Raw genomic sequence first — 14,227 nt, 5'->3', positions numbered from 1 at the left:
CTGCTGGACACCCTTTTTCTGATACAGGCCAGGACACTGTTGGCCTTCTTGACCACCTGGGCACACTGCTTGCTCATATTCAACTGGCTGTCAGCCAGCACCTCCCGATCCTTTTCTGCCGGGCAGCTCTCCATCCACTCCTCCCCAAGCCTGTAGCATTGTGTGGGGTTGTTGTGACTCAAGTGCAGGACCCGGCACATGGCCTTATTAAACCTCATACAGTTGACCTCAGCCCATCAGTCCAGCCTGTCCAGATCCTTCTACAGAACCTTCCTGCCCAGGTGTAGCCCCATTCACTACAACAGCTTGAGCCCTTCCACTCAACCAGTTCTTCACACATTGCACTGCATACCTGCTTATCCCACAGCTGGGCAACTTGTTCAGAAAGATGCTGTGAGGGACAGTATCAAAAGCCTTACTAAAATCCAGAAAAATTACATCCACCACCTTCCCTTCATCTACTAGGCAGGTGAACCTATCATAGAAGCATATAAAATTAGCTAGACAGGACTTTCCCTTTGTGAACCCACATTGACTGTGCCTGATTATTGCATTTCTCTTTAAATGCCTTTCAATAGCAGCTAGTATTATTTTCTCCATAATTTTCCAGGTATTGAGGTTAGATTAACAGGTCTGTAGTTTCCTCAGTCTTCCCTCATGCCCTTCTTGTAAACTGGAATAATATTAGCTAACTTCCAGCTTGCATTTAGCAATGACCTCCCCAGAATCCCAAGGCCTTTGGTAGATGGTTTCATCAGGTAAACAGACATGCATAGTAAGTTCAGTAAATTGGAATAATGGGGGGAAAATCTACTTAAACACAATTTTGTCCTCTACTCTACAAAAAAGGTGTCTTTAGCTGGTCTACTTTTTTTAACAAAAGCTGACAGACTGCTTTGTGAGTGCCATGGAGGTGGCCTGCCTCAGTGATGTGAGAAATTCAGGTTCTAATATTCATTATACTTGATATAAAGTAGGGATGAGTCTTTCCTTGCAGGAGACTGCAATTTCCATCTTTTTACCATTTCCTTATAATTAGTCCAAAAAGAGAGAAACTATATTCCACATGGAGATACTGAGAGCAGTTTAATATGGAATACCTCGTAGGAGTCTGGTCAGAGCCATTTCCTGAGACTTTGATTCAAATCTTGCTCTGAATCATATATTGTATGGTTTTAAATTCAGTGCTGCCACAGAGTAAGTGACTGAATTGAAAGACACAATAAGGTTATTGTTTTCCCTTTCTTTTAAATTTTATGTGTGATAGTTCTGTTTATTTGTGTCTCGATCCAAAACCCATAAATGTTTCATACATTTTGGTTATAAACTAATCGTAAAATTAGTTTCAAATTCCTGAATAGGCTTAAGGTAACCCAAACTGCATTTTCCTGCAACTGAATTATTTGCCAAAAATTATAAAACCATCCCCAACAAATCCTAAATTCCATTAGCTTAAGTGGAGTAAACTCAAGTGTGAATACTAGGACATTCAGAGTATTTTAGTTCTGATAGATTTCAAGAAGTTTGATGTGCCTCAGCACTAGTCTAGTCAAGAGGTCCCTCAAATGGAAATCACAGATAACTGCAAAGATATTATCTTAATTTGCAAATCTGCTCCAGGTTCTTGTAGTGTCTTTCCATCAATTTTGCTCTAGAAGTACCTTGTGGCCAAAATTAAGATAATGTTGAGTCCTAATTTCAAGAATATTTAGTCCCAATCTTAACCTAAACTAAGGTTTATTCTTAGGGGCTAGAATTTGGGCTAGAAATTCCATTATGATAGTCTGCTCTGCAGGCTAATAGGTAGTGTGATCTACACTGAGATGGCATGAATCTAACATGTTTGCAGCATTGATTCAGTGCTTTTACCCAATTCCTGTATGAAGACAACTCTACCAGAATATTGAAGAAAGGAAACAAGTGAGGTGAAAATAGCGAAACTGGGCTGGTTATAAGTATACCCACACTGATGGTACATTAAGAAACTAAATGACACCTCAGTCTGTGTGAAAGTATAGCATAGTGAGTAGTTTCAGTATTGTTTTTATTTCTGTAATTATTTGAATCATAGAATCATAGAATCTTTGGGCTGGAAGAAACCTTTAAAGGTCATGTAGTCCAACTCCCCTGCAGTGAACAGAGACATCATCAACTAGGTCAGGTTGCTCAGAACCTCGTACAACCTGATCTTGAATGTTTCCAGGGCTGGGGTGTATACAACCTCTCTGGGCAACGTGTGCCAGTGTTTCACCACCCTCCTTGTGAAAAATTTCTTCCTTCTATCTAGTCTACATCTGCCCTCTTTTAGTTTAGAACTGTTACCCCCTCTCCTATCACTAGAGGCCCTGCTAAAAAGTCTGTTCCCATCTTTCTCATAGGCCTCCTTTAAGTACTGGAAGGCTGCAATAAGGTCTCCCCAGAGCCTTCTCTTTTCCAGGCTGAACAACCCCAACTCTCTCAGCCTGTCCTCATAGGAGAGATGTTCCATCCCTCTGATCATTTTTGTGGCCCTCCTCTGGACCCGCTCCAACAGGTCCATGTCTCTTTCCTGTGCTGAGGGCTCCAGAGCCGGATGCAGTACTCCAGGTGGGGTCTCACCAGAGCGGAGTAGAGGGGCAGAATCACCTCCCTCGACCTGCTAGCAATACTTCTTTTGATGCAGCCCAGGATACAGTTGGCCTTCTGGGCTGTGAGTGCACATTGCTGGCACATTGCCGGCACATTGCCAGCTTTTTATCTACCAGTATATCCAAGTCATTCTCGGCAGGGCTGCTCTCGATCCCTTCATCCCCCAGCCTGTATTGATACCAGGGGTTACCCTGACCCAGGCGCAGGACCCTGCACTTGGCCTTGTCCAACCTCATGAGATTTACACAGGACCATTCCTAGATCTTGACTAGGTCCCTCTGGATGGCATCCTGTCCCTCAGGTGTGTCAACTGCACCACTCAGTTTGGTGTCATCTGCAAACTTGCTGAGGGTGCACTCTATCCCATTGTCTATGTAATTGATGAAGATATTAAAGAGTACTTGTCCCGGTATGGACCCCTGAGGGACACCACTCGTCACTGACTCCATCTGGATATTGAGCTGTTGACCACTACCCTCTGGGTGTGACCATCCAACCAATTCCTCATCCACCCAACAGTCCACCCATCAAATTCACATCTCCAGATGAGCAGGATGTTGTGGGGGACCATGTCAAAGACCTTACAGAAGCCAGATAGATGACACCAGTAGCTCTTATCTTGTCCACTGATGTGGTCACTCCATCACAGAAGGCCACTAGGTTGGTCAGGCAGGACTTGCCCTTAGTGAAGACATGCTGGCTGTCTAAATCACCTCCCTGTCCTCCATGTGCCTTAGCATGGCTTCTAGGAGGATCTGTTCCATGATCTTCCCAGGCACAGAGGTGAGGCTGAGAGGTCAGTAGTTCCCAGGGTCCTCTTTGGTACCTTTTATAAAATTGAGTGCAATGATTCCCTCTTTCCAGTCTCAAGGGACTTCACCTGACTGCCATGCCTTTTCAAATATCATGGAGAGTGTCTTGACAACTACATCAGCCAATTCCCTCAGGACTCTGGGATGCATCTTGTGAGGTCCCATAGACTTGTGCATGTTCAGGTTCCTCAGGTCTCAAACCTGATCTTCTCTTACAGTGAGAGGGATGTTGCTCCTCCAGTCCCTATCTTGCAGTCCATCCCCTGGAGAGGTGTGAGAAGAGACACTCCCAGTGAAGACTGAGGCAAACAAGTTGTTGAGTACCTCAGCCTTCTCCTCATCCGTTGTTGCCAGTTTGCCAGTCTTGCTCATGAAGGGGGGTATGCTTTCTTTGACTTTCCTTTTCTGGCTGAAGTACCTGTAGAAGCCCTTATTATTCTTTGTGTTCCTTGCCAAGTTCAGCTCCAGCCACACCTTGGCCCTCCTGACCTTGTCCCTACACAACCGGGCAGCATCCCTGTACTCATCCCGGAATACCTGTCCCTGCTTCTGCTGCCTGTGCACTGGGTTTTCTACTGCAGGACTCACCCATTGAAATAAATTATTCAGGATAAAATGGAAACTAATCTTAGACAAGATTTGTAAAGTCTCACCCATAATATTTGATGATTTTCCTTTTTCGAGTACTGTCATTCTGATGCAATCTGCTGCTGTGACCGGGGAAGGGGATCTATACCTACAGAGCACAAACTAAAAGAAGGCTGCTGCAGTGCCAGGGCCCTGTGCCCTCTTTTGTGCAGGAGCCCATAGAACCGTGTATAGATCTAATCACTACACACTCTTTCCCGAGATCAGTTCTCTGCGCAAATATATGAATACCACCACTCATATAAAGGAGAAAGACAGGCTCAAGACAGCCCAAATTTATATTGGATCGTGTTGCTGTAGAATTTTTCAATCAGCTTGTTTTTCTCAAAATCCTTCAAAATGTTTTCTCATCTGAAAAGGTAAAATCTCATCTTTTCCTTCCTGTATTTACAGGTGTAGGTTAGTCAAATTGTGCTAACTTTTGGAGTAGTTAATTGTTTAATTTTTTTGTAAAGAAAGGACTAAATGCTGCATCAACCTTGATGTGTGCTAGATCAAAAATAAGCAAGACAACAGAACAAGAAAGAATGAAGAACCTCCCTGTGGGAAATATTTTATGTAGGAGTGTTTGTGGTAGGTTAGTTGCCTAGGATTTACTCAGCTTTTTGGGCAGGTTTTCACTCCCATTGGGGTGTCTGTGCTGCATTTAAAACTAGCTCAGGTAAATAGCTGGAAGACACAGGATTGACATCAGTTTAAAATCCTCAGGTAGGATAACATTTTTAGTTACTCAGAAAGAAAAACAGCTGTATTTGCTGTCAGCTTAATAGTTCAGATGTTTGGAAGTGCAGCACACACAGAGCAGAGATGTGGAAGTCTTAGGACTATGCAGCCTGTATTCAGAGCCATGACGCATTTTGAAGATTGTTTGCTTTGTATCCTCACTTAAAGGCAGAATGCAGTCGGTTTCAAGTTCCTGGCATTGATTTGAATACTTCTGTAATGTTTAAGAAAGAGGGCTTATGCATCAGTTCCTTTCAGGATATGGCTAAACACATTAATTCCTTCTTGGACAGGTCCACACTCTCTTTTACTAAGGGAAATCAAAAGCCCAAAGGTCTCACCTGGATCACAGCTGATTGCAAACTAATTCTAACTGCGAACAAGCTCAAATAATTTGCTTGTTTATGTACATGAATTTTTTAGTTATGGAAGAACATAACATGTTTTATCCAAAGGTGGCAGTATTTTTGTAGTGAGAGAAGAACCTCACTAAAAACTCTTTTCTAAGGGTCACTGAGTGCCTCAGAATGCAAATCATTATATAGAGCAAGACAATATTTTCTTCCAAGGTGAATCATTACGTTCCAGATCTTCTTGGGCAAAACTTGCTTATTAGCTACTAGTCCTCTTTTCACGGAAATGACTTAACTCTGAGCAGCATGCACATCCTTCACCCAAGCTGTGCAAATAAAAGTAGAGAAGATTTGAATTTGTCTTAACAAAACAAACAACAGCCTATGGACACATGCATAGTCTTTGTAATAGTTCTCACAAGCCAGGCAGTCATATTTCTGCAGAGAATATAACATTTCAGCAGCTGCCTCTTGTTGAAAAGTTAGTTATGAACATAAAATAAGGCTGAAAACGAAAACCTGAATGGACTGCAAGTAACACATTGACTCAGCTCTTGTTTGACTAAATATTGGTTCTGGAGGGCACAATGCATAACCACCTGGCTATGATGTTTGTAATACTCATGGAGGGAGTTTGTACTGTGGGGTTCAGGAGCCAAAGACATGGCACAGATAAAGAAAATGTAATAAAACCAGGCAGAGGAAGAAGGCTGAATTTTTTTTTCTATTACAATAGCTCTGTTAGCTGATAAAGTAGCACCTTCAAATGAAATAAGTAACACTAATTGTCTGAGCCAGGATGGAGTCAAGCCTTGGTGTGAGAACAAGGAATATAATTTTATGGACAAACTCCCTGACATTTAGAAGCATTCCAAGGTTGTAAAACTGGCCTCATAAAGCCTGTGCACATTTTATGCTTAGGGACTGATCTACACCCAGATGTAAATGGCTTAGCTAAAGATGAGACCTTAAATGGGGTTGGTGTTTGTAGCAGTTTGAATTAAAACTAGTTCAAATGGTTTGTATTTAATTGAGGTTTACACATATATGTCTTCTCTAAACAGAAGTATGCATTGCTACACTTTTAAGTGTGACTATGTGCTAGTTTTATTAAGCCAGTGCAAATGTGTGTGGATAATACAAGGTTATCCCTGCTAAAGGCAAGGTAAATTTCTAGAAACAGCATTAAGCCCGAAAAGACTGTGTACATAAATGTTTCAGGGTATCCAAGATACTGTTTAGACTAAGTACCAATGTCGTTGTAAAAATCAGTGTCATTCTCACAGGTCTGTTTACAGATAAAATTCAGCTTATCCTAAGTTTCACCCTGATACTCTTGGCCTGTACTCTGAATGTATCTAAGATCTCTCCTGCTTTTCTGTCATTAAAAATTAACTTTTATATCCGTTTTTCAGGTCAACTGTATGGAACTTAGCAGTTCTTAACAACCTTATTTATAGTCATAATACTGAGTAAGTCTTTGTATCTTGAGTTCAGCAGGTAGGAATGTCCGCAAGCCCTTCCTGTTTTTCACTCAGATCTCTGCTGCTACCTTGTGGTCATTTCTTGTCACTGCAGTAGGATGGCTATAGTATCACCGCCACAAAACCGAGGATCTTAAGAGTAACAATGCAGATTGAGAGCTTGAAGTTTAGAGAAGCATTTGAGAGGTAGGCATCAGAGGTAGGCCTTTTTGTGTTGAGTCATGCTAGACATTTCTCACGTCAGAAAATTCTTTGCAGATTTTAGTGTTAGTAAATAAAACAAACTAGATTATTGTTCCTGTCTCTGACGAAATTAGTTACATCTACTTCCAAAAATAGATTACTCCAAAACCTAAATCTTGCACCTTTGCATGGGAACTGATATGCAGGATTCCTTTTTGGATGGTTAGCAAATGTAGGTAGATTTGTTAATATTAGGATAATGCTCTACTATCTTGTTTTTTGCACATGTCTTTGTATTTTTAAAAATTTGTGTAAACAGATTTCCCAGTCAGGCCAAGAAACCATTGAATCTGCCCACATATGTCACCCTGGATGTTTTTCTGCCTCTTAGCATGGAGGCAGCCTCATCCATACAGTCTTCCCAGCTCAGTGGGAAGAAAGAAATACAAGTTTTGTGCAATATAAGCAATATAAGTTTTCTGTGAAACTCTCAAGTTAAGTTTTTGCTGTTCTGAGAAGTTCACATCCATCTACCTATATCTGATACTTTTTTGATATGGCATCAGATTTTCTGCCATTTCAATGTTGGGCTTGTTTTCACGGGGACGGTATCACCAAGTCTTGATGGGAGTAAAATAAACAAAGAAAGAAAAACCCCCAAACAAATTAAAGCATTGCAATAATAAGCTTGTCAATATATCACAGAATCACAGAATCACTAGGTTGGAAAGGACCTTTAAGATCATCAAGTCCAACCATTAATCCAAAACCACCATGTCCCCTAAACCATGTCCTGAAGTGCCACATCCACACGTTTTTTGAACACTTCCAGGGATGGCGACTCCACCACCTCCCTGGGCAGCCTGTTCCAATGCCTGACCACCCTCTCAGTGAAGAAATTTTTCCTAATATCCAATCTAAACTTCCCCTGGCGCAACTTGAGGCCATTTCCTCTTGTCCTATCACTAGTTACTTGGGAGAAGAGACCAACACCCTCATCGCCACAACCCCCTTTCAGGTAGTTGTAGAGAGCGATAAGGTCTCCCCTCAGCCTCCTCTTCTCCAGACTAAACAACCCCAGTTCCCTCAGCCGCTCCTCATAAGACATGTGCTCCAGACCCCTCACCAGCTTCGTTGCCCTTCTCTGGACACGCTCCAGCACCTCAGCATCCTTCTTGTAGTGAGGGGCCCAAAACTGAACACAGTATTCAAGGTGCGGCCTCACCAGTGCCGAGTACAGGGGCACAATCACTTCCCTGCTCCTGCTGGCCACACTATTCCTGATACAGGCCAGGACGCTGTTGGCCTTCTTGGCCACCTGGGCACACTGCCGGCTCATGTTCAGCCGGCTGTCAACCAGCACCCCCAGGTCCCTTTCCGCCGGGCTGCTCTCCAGCCACTCCTCCCCAAGCCTGTAGCATTGCATGGGGTTGTTGTGGCCAAAGTGCAGGACCCGGCACTTGGCCTTATTAAACCTCATACAGTTGGCCTCTGCCCATCGATCCAGCCTGTCCAGGTCCCTCTGCAGAGCCCTCCTACCCTCCAGCAGATCAACACTCCCACTCAGCTTGGTGTCATCTGCAAACTTACTGAGGGAGCACTCAATTCCCTCATCCAGATCATCTATAAAGATATTGAACAAGACTGATGCATCCTGCTACTCTTCTCCCAGCAAAATCGATCCTGCTCAGTTCTGTGTCCTGGACAAAATTATATATTTTGCGGGCCACCAACACACTTGTCAGAACTGTTCTTACCTAAACTATCAGCCAAGCCAATCCCAGCTGGATATCATGAGGCAGCTGTTTGGGTAAGAGATGAATGACGTGGCACCACTTCTGAGACCACAACTGAAGTACTGTGTAGAAAGATGCAACTTTTCTACTAAAGGGAGTAGATCCTCTGTACGAATAAAAGCAAGGCTGGGCTGTGCAGCTTTGGGGACATGAAGTTCTGTGACAATGTCACGGTATTTAAACAAACATAGATGGAATGATAGCCTCAAAATCTGGAAAGGCTATCTGACAGCCAACCTGAAATCATAATTAGTAACCAACCTTCAGGCTGCAGTTATCACTGTATAACTCTACTGTCGTTTTAAAATTGTTTGTACCTGTGCCTAACGTGCTCTCCTTCTTTATTCTCAGCAGGTTGCTCATGATGCTAAAATGCCTAAAATGAATTTTTAAAGCTTACCATTAAAAATGTGTGAAGATGAAGTAAAGTAATATCTCTTAATCAAAACATTAATGAAACTTCTGTAAAATATATTATATATTAATTGGAATTTTTTTTTAAGCAGATGATCATCACCTGATTGGATATGTACACATAAGGCTGGATAGTTATACACATCTAATAAACTTGTCTAACAGGACACTGGAAGAGTGTGTGTGTTGATGTGAAGTGTCCAGGAATTAAGAAATTACTTTATTTTATTATAGAAACTAATTTTTATTCTGCTAAAGTTTGCTCCAACGGCATTCATCTATCCACAGGAAAATAGAAGCCCATGATTGGAAAAGGTAAGAACACATGGTTTATAAGGCAGTGTTCTTCAGGGTTTCTATTCCCACAGTCATTTTAGAATCAGCAGAAAGGCTGGTGGGAATTTACACCCTTCAGTGAGCAAGGAAAATGACTTGGCCAATCTTTAGACTGTGCAGAAAAGTCATTCGGCTGATGACAGGATTTCTTGTTGCTTCCTCGTCTGAGAAATACGTATGTTATGAAAGCAAGCGGCCTGTATATTACTTAGATGCTAAATAGTCCATTTTTGTAATTTTCCTTCCCTTTGACATGGTGATCTAACTTTTCCAGATAGGCCAACTAGCTTAACAGCCCTAAATATAACTGTAGTTGTTGAGAAAATTTTCAGATACAAAGAAAAAGACAAGCTTGCCTCAAATATTATCTTTTCCTATCTAGATAACTAAGTAGATACTATGCATTTGCTTAATGAAGTAACAATTTTGAAACATTTTCAGTGAGAACTCTTTCTTCCTACCTATTGTTACACATCTGAACAATAGTTTGGGAAAAAAAATAGAACAGAAACTAAAAATCTACCTGTCAGGAATTCAAGGCTAAGTCCCACATCTGGAATGGAATTAACCCGTGAGTCACTTCAGGCCAGGGACTGACTGACTAGGGGACAGCTCTGCTACAAGACTTTCAAGTTGAATGTGCATCAGCTGTGAAGTGTGCCTTTGTGACAATGCCATTTAACTACTCAATGTGGTGTACTAGGAAAAGCATGGCCATCATGGCAAGAGAAGTCATTATTTGCCTCAGCACATACAAAGTTGCATCTAGAAAAAAGTCTTGGGTTGAGCTCTGCAGTACAAGAGAGATGATACTGAAGTGGAGTGAGTACAGTTAACAATCACTATGACACTTAGGGTGCTGGAGCACATGATACATGAGAGGTTGAGGATGCCTAGTTTGTTCAGTTTGCAGAAGCCTGGGGTAGGTATAATTACTATCTTCCAATACCCATGGGGGAAGGAGGAAAAGGAGGAGTCAAACTCTTCTCAGAACAACACAGTGAAAGAGAGAGGCAACAGAAACAGGTTGCATTAAGGGAAATTCTGATAGGAAGTAAGGGGAAACTTTTTATCTGATAGTGGTTCAGGCTCAACACTAGAAAAGGTACCCAGAGAGCCTGGAGAATATAGATTCTCCGAGATGTTCAGAATTCACCTGAACAGCCTGATCTGGCTTTGGAGTTAATCCTGCTGTAAGCAAGGGTTTAGAGTAGAAAGTGCCAGAGCAGAAACTGCCAGAGGTCCTTTCCTATCTAAATACTTGTATAATTGCAACTAGATTAAATTTCCTCATCTTTTTCCCCTTGAATCTTGTCTCTAAAACAATGATTTTTTCCAGTAACAAAAGCCCAAATTTGAGAATGGTTAAAAACCGATACTTTCAGTAAAGAAACATTTGATGTATTTTGATTAAAAATGTAATGAAGAGTATCAAAATGCCACTTGTCTGGTACTTCCATGCTCCAAAATGCTATTTCTAGTCTGTAGTGAAGTTACAGTTAATGGAAGAAGAGAAGAGGGAGAAACTCCCTGTTTTCGTGTCCTTCCTACCCTTCAAGAGAGGAATTAACCTCAACTCATACCTCATTAGACTTGTTCTCATTCTTCGCAGACATGTTTGATTGATTGTGTTACTCACCAATTACTCATAATAGGATGACTCAAGCAATGGGGTTCTACGACTTCTCTTGGAAGCACATACCAGTAAAAAGGATTCTTATTGTTTCATTATTAATCCTTTTTTATGTTTAAATATCTGAGAACAATGTCTCCTTAGTTGTTTTCACTGCTCTTCTCTACATGCCTTGGAGTCTGTCCATAGAATAAGATAGTTTCTAAAACTGTTTACATGAACAAAGTCCATTTGAATAATGCAAGGGTTAGTCCAAGTATGTTTTTGGCAGAAGAAAAAAAATTTCACTAGAAAAAATTATAGGGGGTCAGTCTGTATGTGGCTTTTCAAAGCATGATGAATTGTTCTTTGGGTTATATTTCATGCACCATATCATTCAGTGCTCAGTGTTCTAAAGGAGACTTATAAGAAGATGGGGACAGACTTTTTAGCAGGGCCTCTAGTGATAGGACAAGGAGTAACAGTTTTAAACTAAAAGAGGGTAGACTTAGGCTAGATAGAAGGAAGAAATTTTTCACAATGAGGGTGGTGAAACACTGGAGCAGGCTCCCCAGAGAGATGGTAGATGCCCAATCCCTGGAAACATTCAAGGTCAGGTTGGACAGGGGTCTGAGCAACCTGCTCTAGTTGAAGATGTCCCTGCTTACTGCAAGTGGGATGGACTATATGGCCTTTAAAGTTCCCTTCGAACCCAAACTATTCTATGATTCTTATGAAATGAAGTGTTTTGGCTCTGAGTTATGCAGAGAATATAGAAAGACCATTACGTGGGTTTAAAGCACTTTGATGTTTCCTTCTCTGGAATATGAATGGTAAGAGATCACACAAGGTCATGAACTTGCATAAACAGCTGTTTTGCTGCCTTCTGGGTTCTTTTGTCTCCCAATCTGAAAATGAAGAATTTCCTTCAAATGTAATTTGTGAGCAGCCTTTCTAGGTGTGTTGTAGATACTGTTAATCTGTTTCACTTCAATAATTTCCACATTTTATTTTTTCTGATAGAAACAGCTTTCTTCTATGGTGTTAAGAAATTGATTAGAGTTATATAGAAAGTAACATTTTAGAAAGTGCTCACAGTTTACTTGGTTTCTTATTATTTTCTCCCATGTAAAGACACTGTACAAGAGAAAGGGGCTAAACTTCAAAGATGTTTCCTCAGGCTTCTAGATTATCCTTTCAATCCACTGCCCACTTGCAGTTAGGAGCATAATCACTGGTTATCTTAGAGCCTTGTAACCCACAACCCAACTGGGGCCATAGAGAGAACAGGACAGAAAGAAAAACTCCTGGCTGAACCACCTCATTAGGATCCATGCTGGGACATATCTCATTTCCTTTTCAACTTGGCTGTGCTTTGGCTAGAATATGCCTCCTTTGGCTGAGCTAACTCAGTAGCAGAAACTGAGTATAGACATGAGCTTTGCGTTTCTAACAGCATGGTCAGATTTGCCATTTTACTGCTTCTTCACCAACCAAGGCCTCTTGATAAATTCTCACTGAGAATTAACAGACATATTTTCCCCCCTGTTTGCTACTGTGCCTACAGTTCTCAGGTTCTATTTGTGCTGTAAGCTGAACAATTATGCTTTTATGCACTGTAACAGGTATCTGTATCTGTTTCTATTTCCTCTCCACACATTTTCATAGCACAAACACATACACCCACTTACTTCTTACAAGTATTTATATTGCTGAAGCTTGGGCAAGGAAATGCAACTTGTCTATATATCAGAAGATAGTAAAATAAGTGCCCAACGCCCTAGAGTTTGCTATTAGGCAGAGGAACAACGGACTAAAGAAGTACAGAAAAGGTTTTTCTTTTAAGTAGATCCTAGTATTTTTCAGAACTTTCTCAAGAAGTATGTGTTCATGCAATCAAGCTTATTTATGCAGACATACAAACTATTTATTTTTACAGCTTTCAATGGAAGATGTTCTAGTGCTGTTTATGTATTCTCTTTGTATATATATAATATTTATGTGTATAAAGTTAGATGCTATATGCTATGCAGATATATACAACAGCATATGTTAATATGTTTTATTTAACAAATGTTACGTGTATATATTTATAGATATACATTAACATACAGTTTTCATTAAAAAGCTATAAGCAAAAGAATAGTGTGCTGTAAGTATATTGAGTATTTCTTGGGTGTAGATCAAGCAATAGAAATTGTTATCATGGCCTGAAAGAACACAGACAACTAAAGAAAATAATTAGACAAAACCAGAAGATTCACTTATGATTATGAGATCCTTCTGCACAATTACAGCTCTGTAAGGTTACAAAACAGTCACCTCAAGCACAGAAGCCCAATCATTTGGAATCTAAATGATTTAGACTTCAGAAATGGCAGAAAGTGTGGTTGTGGACTTTCCAAGTGCCGTAGTTTAACCTCAGCCAACAACTGAGCACCACACACAGCTGCTCACTCACTCCCCCCTGGTGGGATGGGGGAGAAAATCAGAAGAGTAAAAGTGAGAAAACTTGTGGGTTGAGATAAAGACAGTTTAATAAGCAAAGCAAAAGCCGCACATGCAAGCAAAGCAAAATAAGGAATTCATTCACCACTTCCCATCAGCAAGCAGGTGTTTAGCCATGTCCAGGAAAGCAGGGCTTCATCACATGTAACGGTTACTTGGGAAAACAAACGCCGTAAGTCTGAATGTCCCCTCCTTCCTTCTTCTTCCTCAAGCTTTATATGCTGAGCATGACATCGTATGGTATGGAATATCCCTTTGGTCAGTTGGGGTCAGCTGTCCTGGCTGTATCCCCTCCCAGCTTCCTGTGCATCCCCAGCCTACTTGCTCGTGGGGTGTTGTGAGAAGCAGAAAAGGCCTTGACTCTGTGTAAGCACTGCTCAGTGGTAACTAAAACATCCCTGTGTTATCAACACTTTTTCCAGCACAAATCCAAAAAAAAACCCAGGCCCATACTAGCTGCTATGAAGGAGGTTAACTCTACCCCAGCCAAAACCAACATACCAGGGTAGATCACAATGATCACATTTCAGACTTTCATATATATTTTCTTCTGAGAGAAATTATTTTTTCAAGCTTGACTTTTGATAATTTTTTTTTATTTCCTGCAACTCTATGTTCAAATATTTAATTATTCTGTAATCAGCCTCCAGTTTCTTTCCTAATCTTATATGTAGTTCAGACTTTCTTATCTTTCATAAAGATATAAAATTCCACTTCAACCTCAGAGATT

Source organism: Phaethon aethereus (genome assembly GCF_964289735.1).
Source record: "Phaethon aethereus genome assembly, chromosome: 1".
Taxonomy (NCBI): domain Eukaryota; kingdom Metazoa; phylum Chordata; class Aves; order Phaethontiformes; family Phaethontidae; genus Phaethon; species Phaethon aethereus.
This window is presented reverse-complemented; position numbering follows the sequence as displayed.